The sequence below is a fragment of the Loxodonta africana genome, chromosome 3, assembly GCF_030014295.1.
Source record: "Loxodonta africana isolate mLoxAfr1 chromosome 3, mLoxAfr1.hap2, whole genome shotgun sequence".
Lineage (NCBI taxonomy): Eukaryota > Metazoa > Chordata > Mammalia > Proboscidea > Elephantidae > Loxodonta > Loxodonta africana.
In genome coordinates this window covers 20,097,034-20,104,708 of record NC_087344.1, presented here as the reverse complement: position 1 = coordinate 20,104,708, position 7,675 = coordinate 20,097,034, and the positions used below count along the sequence as shown (strand labels likewise).

General features: G+C 39.2%; 1 pseudogene; it reads left to right on the top strand.

Moving 5' to 3' along the window:
- Positions 1 to 1,108: 1,108 nt before the first annotated feature.
- LOC100676683 (olfactory receptor 7G3-like) lies at positions 1,109 to 5,251 on the top strand (annotated as a pseudogene).
- Positions 5,252 to 7,675: the final 2,424 nt, after the last annotated feature.

Sequence of the window (7,675 nt, the reverse complement as noted above, 5' to 3'; positions counted from 1 at the left end):
GAAGGGAGGGGCAGATTTCAATAAGATACCTAAGGAAAGGAAATGTAATCTATTAATGAAGATTAGTTATGGCTCTCCAAATTTAAAACGGTATGGTGTTTTTTTCTATTGCTTTTCATGCACAAACGTAAGTAGTAGTTAAACAGAACTTCCTACTTTGCCCTGTGTGATATGCATAAGATAAGGAATTTCTAAAAATAAGGTCTTATTAGCTCGTTCAATTGAAATGATCATCTTAAATAATAAGTACTTCATACCTTAACTGATAAGTACCTCATACACTCACCAGATGCGAAGATCCCTACTAGACAATTTGTTTTGATTAAATGTTTAAGTCTCAAAGCTATAAAGGCATTTGAGGTGTATAGGTATACTTCAGAAGCCCCGGTGGCATAGTGGTTAACTGCTATGGCTGTTAACCAAAAGGTTGGCAGTTCTAATCTGCCAGGCACTCCTTGGAAACTCTAGGGGGCAGTGCTACTCTGTCCTATAGGATCACTTTGAGTCAAAATCTACTTGACAGCAGTGGGTTTTTTTTTTTTTTTTTTAGGTGTACTTTTTTGCTTAAGTTCCTTTTTCCATTTAAGGCTGACTTGGCAAATTTCTACTCCCCCTCTTCCTACTACTGTAGGTACATGCCTGACAGGATACCTGTGTTGTCAGATTGTGCCTTTCCTACCCTAAAATTTTACTTAGGACACACCAACAAATTATTTCTCTTTTCTTCAGTGATTTAAAGACCCCATGCATTTCATTCTTCCTCTCATTCCTCTGTTTTAGGGGAAAAAAAATGTTCTGCGTATAATCTCAGGTATTGGGAGAAAAAAGAATCTTATTGCCATAATAGCCATAACAGCTTGAGATTTAGGGAGCATATTCCAATACTGACCTCAAGTCCTGAGGGTGGGTCCTGCTTTGGTAATGTCACCTGCTAGATACTACCTATGAGGTCAGAGGGTAGGTGACTTTGAAGACCAGGGAAAGCACTTGGTGTTGGACTCACATGGAATTTTTCAAGAGGCAAGTGATGGAATCTGTTGACCCTTCCAGTGCCTGATCCTGTCCTACTCAGGGGTCGTATCACACGGTGGTAACAGGTCCACTCTGATCTGGCAATCTAAGTTCAAATTCTTTCGCCAGTTCTTATGAGATCATGTATTATGTATTCATAACTTAACCTCACGTTATGTACTTGAGATCATGGGTAAAATGAAGGATGATAGAAGCACCCAAGTCATGGATCTGTAGGGAGAATAAAATTAATTCAGATAAATACTGAGAATTCTGTGTGCCAATACTCAGAGCTCTGTGTTAGTGTTATTGTTGTAGAAGTTCTTAATAGTTATTGTATTTGTTACTATGATATCTGCTAATTGGACCAAAAAACAAATCAGTTGCCATGGAGTCAATTCAAACTTATGGTGACTCCACGTGTGTCACAGTAAAACTGTGCTCCATAGGGTTTTCAATGGCTGGGTTTTCAGAAGTAGATCACCAGGCCTTTCTTCTGAGATGCCACTGGGTAGACTTGAACCTCCAACATTTTCCTTAGCTGCTTAACCTCCTGTGCCAAGCAAGGACTCCTGCTAACACTGCTATTTAGTGAGAACAATTAGGCAAGAGTTTTGTGATAAGGATCCAAAGAATGGAATGTTGAAAAGAAAGTAGTGAATTCAAAAGACAAATTGTGAAGACCCACTGAAAATGGTCTGAGTCATGGACTTGAAATCCCAGTCTACTTTGTAGCGCACTGATGAGCCAGATGATTTCTTCCTCAGGAAGTATACCAGGTCTGCAGAATATTGGTCCCCAATGTGTGGTTTCCAGCTGAGCAGCAGCAGCATTTGGGAATTTGTTGGAAAGGCACAATTTTGGAGCCCCAATGCCCAGTCTTCTGAATCTGATACTCTGAGGGCGATGCCCAGCAGTCTGTATTTTAGCAGTTCATCCAGCTGACTCTGATGCAAGAAAGTTTGAGGACCACTGCTCTAAAATATATATTTAATACCATATGATTTTGGTTTTCCTGCTAATTTGCAGAGTTCAGAAAATTCTTAAGAAAAAATATGTGCCATTTGATATTATATTCATGTTAACTGACGAATGTGGAAAAAGTAGGTACTTAAACGTATTTGGAAAGATGTGGTAGAGGAGGTGAAAGGAGGACAGGGAGAAATGAGTGTGTAGGAAGAAAGAGAACAGAGAGGGAAGGAGAGAGAAAAGGATAGAGGAGAAAGAGGAGGAGAGGAGAGAGAGAGACAGACACAGAGAGAGAGAACCACAGGAAAAATTTATAATATTAATTTTATTTCACAATACAGATTAGAGTGTTTCTGTAAAATAAGGGATCTTTGTACATCTGTTATTTATCTCAATTCTATTCTTTCCGTCAGAATCATCAACAAACATGGAATCAGAAAACCAAACAGGCTTAGCAGAATTCCTCCTCCTGGGCCTCTCAGAGAATCCAGAACTGCAGCCCCTTCTCTTTGGAATGTTCCTGACCTTATACCTGATCACTGTGGCTGGGAACCTGCTCATCATCCTGGCCATCAGTTCAGACTCCCACCTCCACACCCCCATGTACTTCTTCCTCTCCAACCTGTCCTTCAGTGACATCTGTTTCAGCACCACTACGGTCCCCAAGATGCTGGTGAACATTCAGACTCAGAGCAAATCCATCAGTTACACAGGCTGCCTCACCCAGATCTGCTTTGTCCTGGTTTTTGCTTCTTTGGAAAATTGTCTCCTTGCAGCAATGGCCTATGACCGCTATGTGGCCATTTGTCACCCACTAAGGTATAGAATCATCATGAACCCCCACCTCTGTGGCCTGCTGATTCTACTCTCCTTGCTCATTAGCATCATGAGTGCCCTGCTCCACAGTCTGATGGTGCTGCATCTGTCCTTCCGCATAGACCTGGAAATCCCCCAGTTTTTCTGTGAACTTCCTCAGGTCCTCAAGCTCGCCTGTTCTGATACCCTCTTTAATAACATCCTGCTATATTTTATGACTAGTATTTTGGGTGGTGGGCTCTTCCTTGGGATTATTTTCTCCTACATGCAAATTGTCTCCTCCCTCCTGAAAATGCCATCAACAGGTGGAATGTACAAAGCTTTTTCTCCCTGTGGATCTCACCTCTCAGTTGTTTCCTTGTTCTACGGGACAGGTTGGGGGCGTATCTTAGCTCTGCGGCTACTCTGCCCTCTAGGAAGAGTGCAGTTCCATCAGTGATGTACACGGTGGTCACACCCATGCTGAACCCCTTCATCTACAGTCTGAGGAACAAGGACATAATGGGCGCTTTGAGGAAACTCATCTCTAGAATATCTTCTTTTCATTAATGCATCACATGCGTTGGGCTTAAGCTGTTGGAATATGCTTGAGTGAAATAAATAATACTGATTCCGAGAACCTGATTAAGTTCTTTGACTAGTAGGAGTTCAGAAATTATAATGGTTAAGGGTGAAAATTCGGAGTCAGAACACTTTGGTTTGAATTCTACCTCTTCTCTGTAATAGCTGTGTGAACTTTTATATTTATTTCAGCTTTCTAAGTTCAGTTGAAAGGTCCCTAGGTGGTACAAATGGTTTGCACTCAACTGCTAAATGCTGGTGGTTCAAATCTACTCAGAGATACCATAGAAGAAAAGTTCTGGCAATCTGCTTCTTTAAAGTTTAAAGCTAATAAAACCTTATGGAGTGGCTCTACTCTGCAACCCATGGGGTCGCCATGAGTTAGAATCAACTCGAGGGCAGCTGGCAGCAACCATAAGCTCAGTTTACTCTTCTATACATTTGGCATAATTCTATTCATTCACTTTTTTCCATTTAGATTTGAGATACCTCAACTCTAAGAGTGAGGATACTTTCAGGTATACTGAGGGAAAAGTCTAAACTCACAAAGTACCAAATATAAAAACAAAGGTTTCAGAGGTAGGGTAGGTCCAGAGCCTCCAGAACCACAGGGCTACATTTCACAGCTCCATATATTGGTTTTTTCCTAAAGCTGTTCCTGTGATGGTCATCAATGGCTGCAGCAGCACAGTGGTGATTTAAGATACAATAACCAGGGATGGAAAACTGACTGCTCCTTATTCAGTCTCAGTATTAGAGAAATAACCTTTTCAAGGAGTCATCCGGAACACACTCTATGTCATCACCCTGAGTTGGGGCATATGCCCCTTCTAAAACTAATTGCAGGTAAGAGGAATTTCATTACCTTGAAAGGATTAAATGACTGTTCTGATTATAAAAGTCTGAGGTGGGATCAAGTGCTACAACAATTACAAGTGTTTAGTACAATGCCTGCCACCTAATAAGTTACTCAGTGACTATACTAGATGAATGTGAGCCAGCACAATTTATTTCCAAGGGTAGCACTCTCTCCTTTTTCAATTCCTTCTGCTTTCACACGTTTGGGCACTTGTGTTAGTCATTATCCTAGCTTATTAATTTAAATATTTATCAGCAGTTAATACGTATGTTGTAGGCAAAGCCACATTTGGAAATACTTCACTGAATATTTATTTGTCCTGCTGTCTTCTTTTTGTTACATTGAAAGAACAACTTTGGATTTTCATTTTCCAGTGACTTAATTTTAAATGGTTGGATTGATCTATTTTTTCCCTTTTGGACTGTGTGTGTTACATCTCATTCAAGAACTGATCAACTCCTCCAATCTAATAAAGATATTTTCTTATATGGTTCATAAACATTAAATTGTTTTTTCTTTTGTGTTTAAAAGATGTTGGAACAATTTTTGAATATGGTGTGATGGAGAATCCAATTTCATTTTACTTCCCTATAGATAAACAATGATTTCAGCAGAATTTTCTGAATGATACCATCCATGAAGCCATGGTGGTGCAGTGGTTAAGAGCTCTGTTGCTAACCAAAGGGTTGGCAGCTCAAATCCACCAGCTGCTTCTTGAAAACGCTATGGGGTGGTTCTATTCTGTTGTGTAGTGTTGGTATGAGTCAAAATTGATGATGGCAATGGGTTCGATTTTTTGTTTTTACTCCCTGAAATGCTACATTTTATAAATAAAATGACTGATTCCTCCTCTGTACTTAATAATTCTTCATATAAATGAAGATATTCTTAGTTCTATTTTCCTGTCATATACTAGAACCATGCCATTTTAGATATCATACCTCCAGACAGTAAGACAAATACTTTCCATTGCTCTCATTCGCCATCAGGGTAAATATTGTTTGTCCATTGTTCTTGCACAGAATTTTTAAACACTGGAATTTTTCTTTCTTGTGCTAACCTGGTCTGGTTTGAACGCTAAGTTTGTGCTGCCCTTATAAAATAAGATAAAGAATATCTCTTCACTTATATTTTCTGAAATCCTTCCTTTAATCTTGAAATTAGCTCCATTGAGTGTTTGGAAGAGCTTGCCCGTAAAACTGTATATCTCAGGTTGTGTTTCATGACAAATTATATTATTGAGGATTTTAATTTATTTGAAGTATTCATGGCTACTTGCTTTCTATTTCTTCTTGAGAGAAGCGTGGCCTCTTGGATTTAACCAAGACCAACACTTCCACTTGTGCATAGAGTTCAATCTTTCTTGCTTACTTTAGGACATAACTCTGGTAATTCTCCCATGTCTCACTTGCATCACCAGGTTCTCCCTTTGATTTGTTCATTTTCAATAGCATCCAATATATTTGAGTTCCTCAAATCTTAAAAAACAAACAAACAAAAAAACCTCTATGGACCCCCTCATCTTGCCCTAGCAGTATCTTCATTTATCTCCCTCCTTTACCATAAAACTCTTCAAAAGACATGTCTCCACTCACTCTTTTCAAGTTTTCTCCTTCCATTTACTCCTGAGGTCAATACAATCAGGCCTTTTCCCCAACAATTCATGGAGGGTGATCTTGAAGACCCACCAGCATTATCTACCTTATTAAGTCCAGTCCAGCCCAATCCAGGTCAGTTAATTTTCTGTCTCTCTCTTACTTGATTTGTCAACCACATTGACTTAGTTTATTACCTACAGAAACACTTTCTTCACTTGGATTTCAACACCACACATTATTTTGGTTTCACTCCTACCTCACTAGCTACTATTTCTCAGTCTCCTTTAATGTGTTTTCTAATCTTGAAACACTGCAGGGTCTCCTGTTTCAGTCCTCAGACCTCTTCTTCTCCAGCTAACTTCACTCCTTTGTGATAGCATCCAGACTCATTGATTTAAAAGTCATCTGAAAACAAATGAGCCCCAAATTAATATTTAGAGAGGAATTCTCCTCTGAATCCCAGACTTGTATATCCAACTTTCCATTTGCTATTCCTCAGTATACCTTGCCCCCAGCCTTCTTGTTGTTATTTTTGTTGTTAGGTGCCATCTTCTTGGTTCTGACTCATAGTAACACTATGTACAACAAAACAAAACACTGCCCAATCCTGTACCATCCTCATAATCATTGTTATGTTTGAGCCCATTTTTACAGCCATGCTGTCAATCCATGTTGTTGAGGGTCTTCTTTTTCACTGACCCTCTACTTTACCAAGCATGTTGTCTTTGTCTGGGGACTGACCCTCCTGATAGCATGTCCAAAGTATGTGAGATGAAGTCTTGCCATCCTGGCTTCTAAGGAGCATCCTCTCTGTACTTCTTCCAAAACAGTTTTTTTTTTTTTGGCAATTCTTCTGTCAGTCCATGGTATATTCAATATTTTTGCCAACAGCAAAACTCAAAGGTATCAGATCTTCTTAGTCTTCCTCATTCATTGTCCAACTTTCACACACATATAAGGCAATTGAAAGCACCATGGCTTGGGTCCCATGCACCTTAGTCCTAAAAATAGCATCTTGCTTTTTTTTTTTTTTTTAAACAATTTAAAGATCTGTTTTGTAGAAAAGGTGGTAATGCAATAACTTGTTTGATTTCTTGACTTTTGCTTCCATGGGCATTGATTATGGATCCAAATAAAATGAAATCTTTGACAACTTCAATCTTATCTCCATTTATGACAATATTGCTTATTGATCAGTTGTGAGGATTTTTGTTTTCTTTATGTTGAGACGTAATCCATACTGAAGGCCTTCGCCTATCATTTTCATCAGTAAGTTCTTCAAATCCTCTTAGCTTTCAGCAAACAAGGTTGCACCATCTGCATATCACGGGTTGTTAATGAGTCTTCCTCCAAACCTGATGCTGCATTCTTCTTCATATAATCTGGCTTTGCTAATTACTTGCTCATCATACAATCTTACCTATCTCAAACAAAAAGGAAAACAAACAAGAAAACCAAAACCAAAACAAAATCATTTTACTGTCAAGTTGACTCCAACTCAGGGCAACCCCATGTGTGAAGTAGAACTGTCTTCCATAGAGTTTTCAGTAGCGGTGATGTTTTGGAAGTACATCACCAGGCCATGCATCTAAGATTCCTCTGGGTGGATTTGAACCACCAAGGCTTTTGTTAGTAGCTGAGCATGTAAACTTTTGCACCACACAGTGACCTTACCTATCACAGTGAATGACAACTCTATTCTTTCAGGTGTTAAGTAGTTTTCTCTCATTGAGCACCATCTTTGATTCTTCTATTCCTCTTATAACCTGTGTCCAACCTTTCAGAAAACTCAGTTATCTATACCGATTAAATATATCCAGAATTCAGGCAAATCTCACCACCTTCACTGTTATCACCCTGA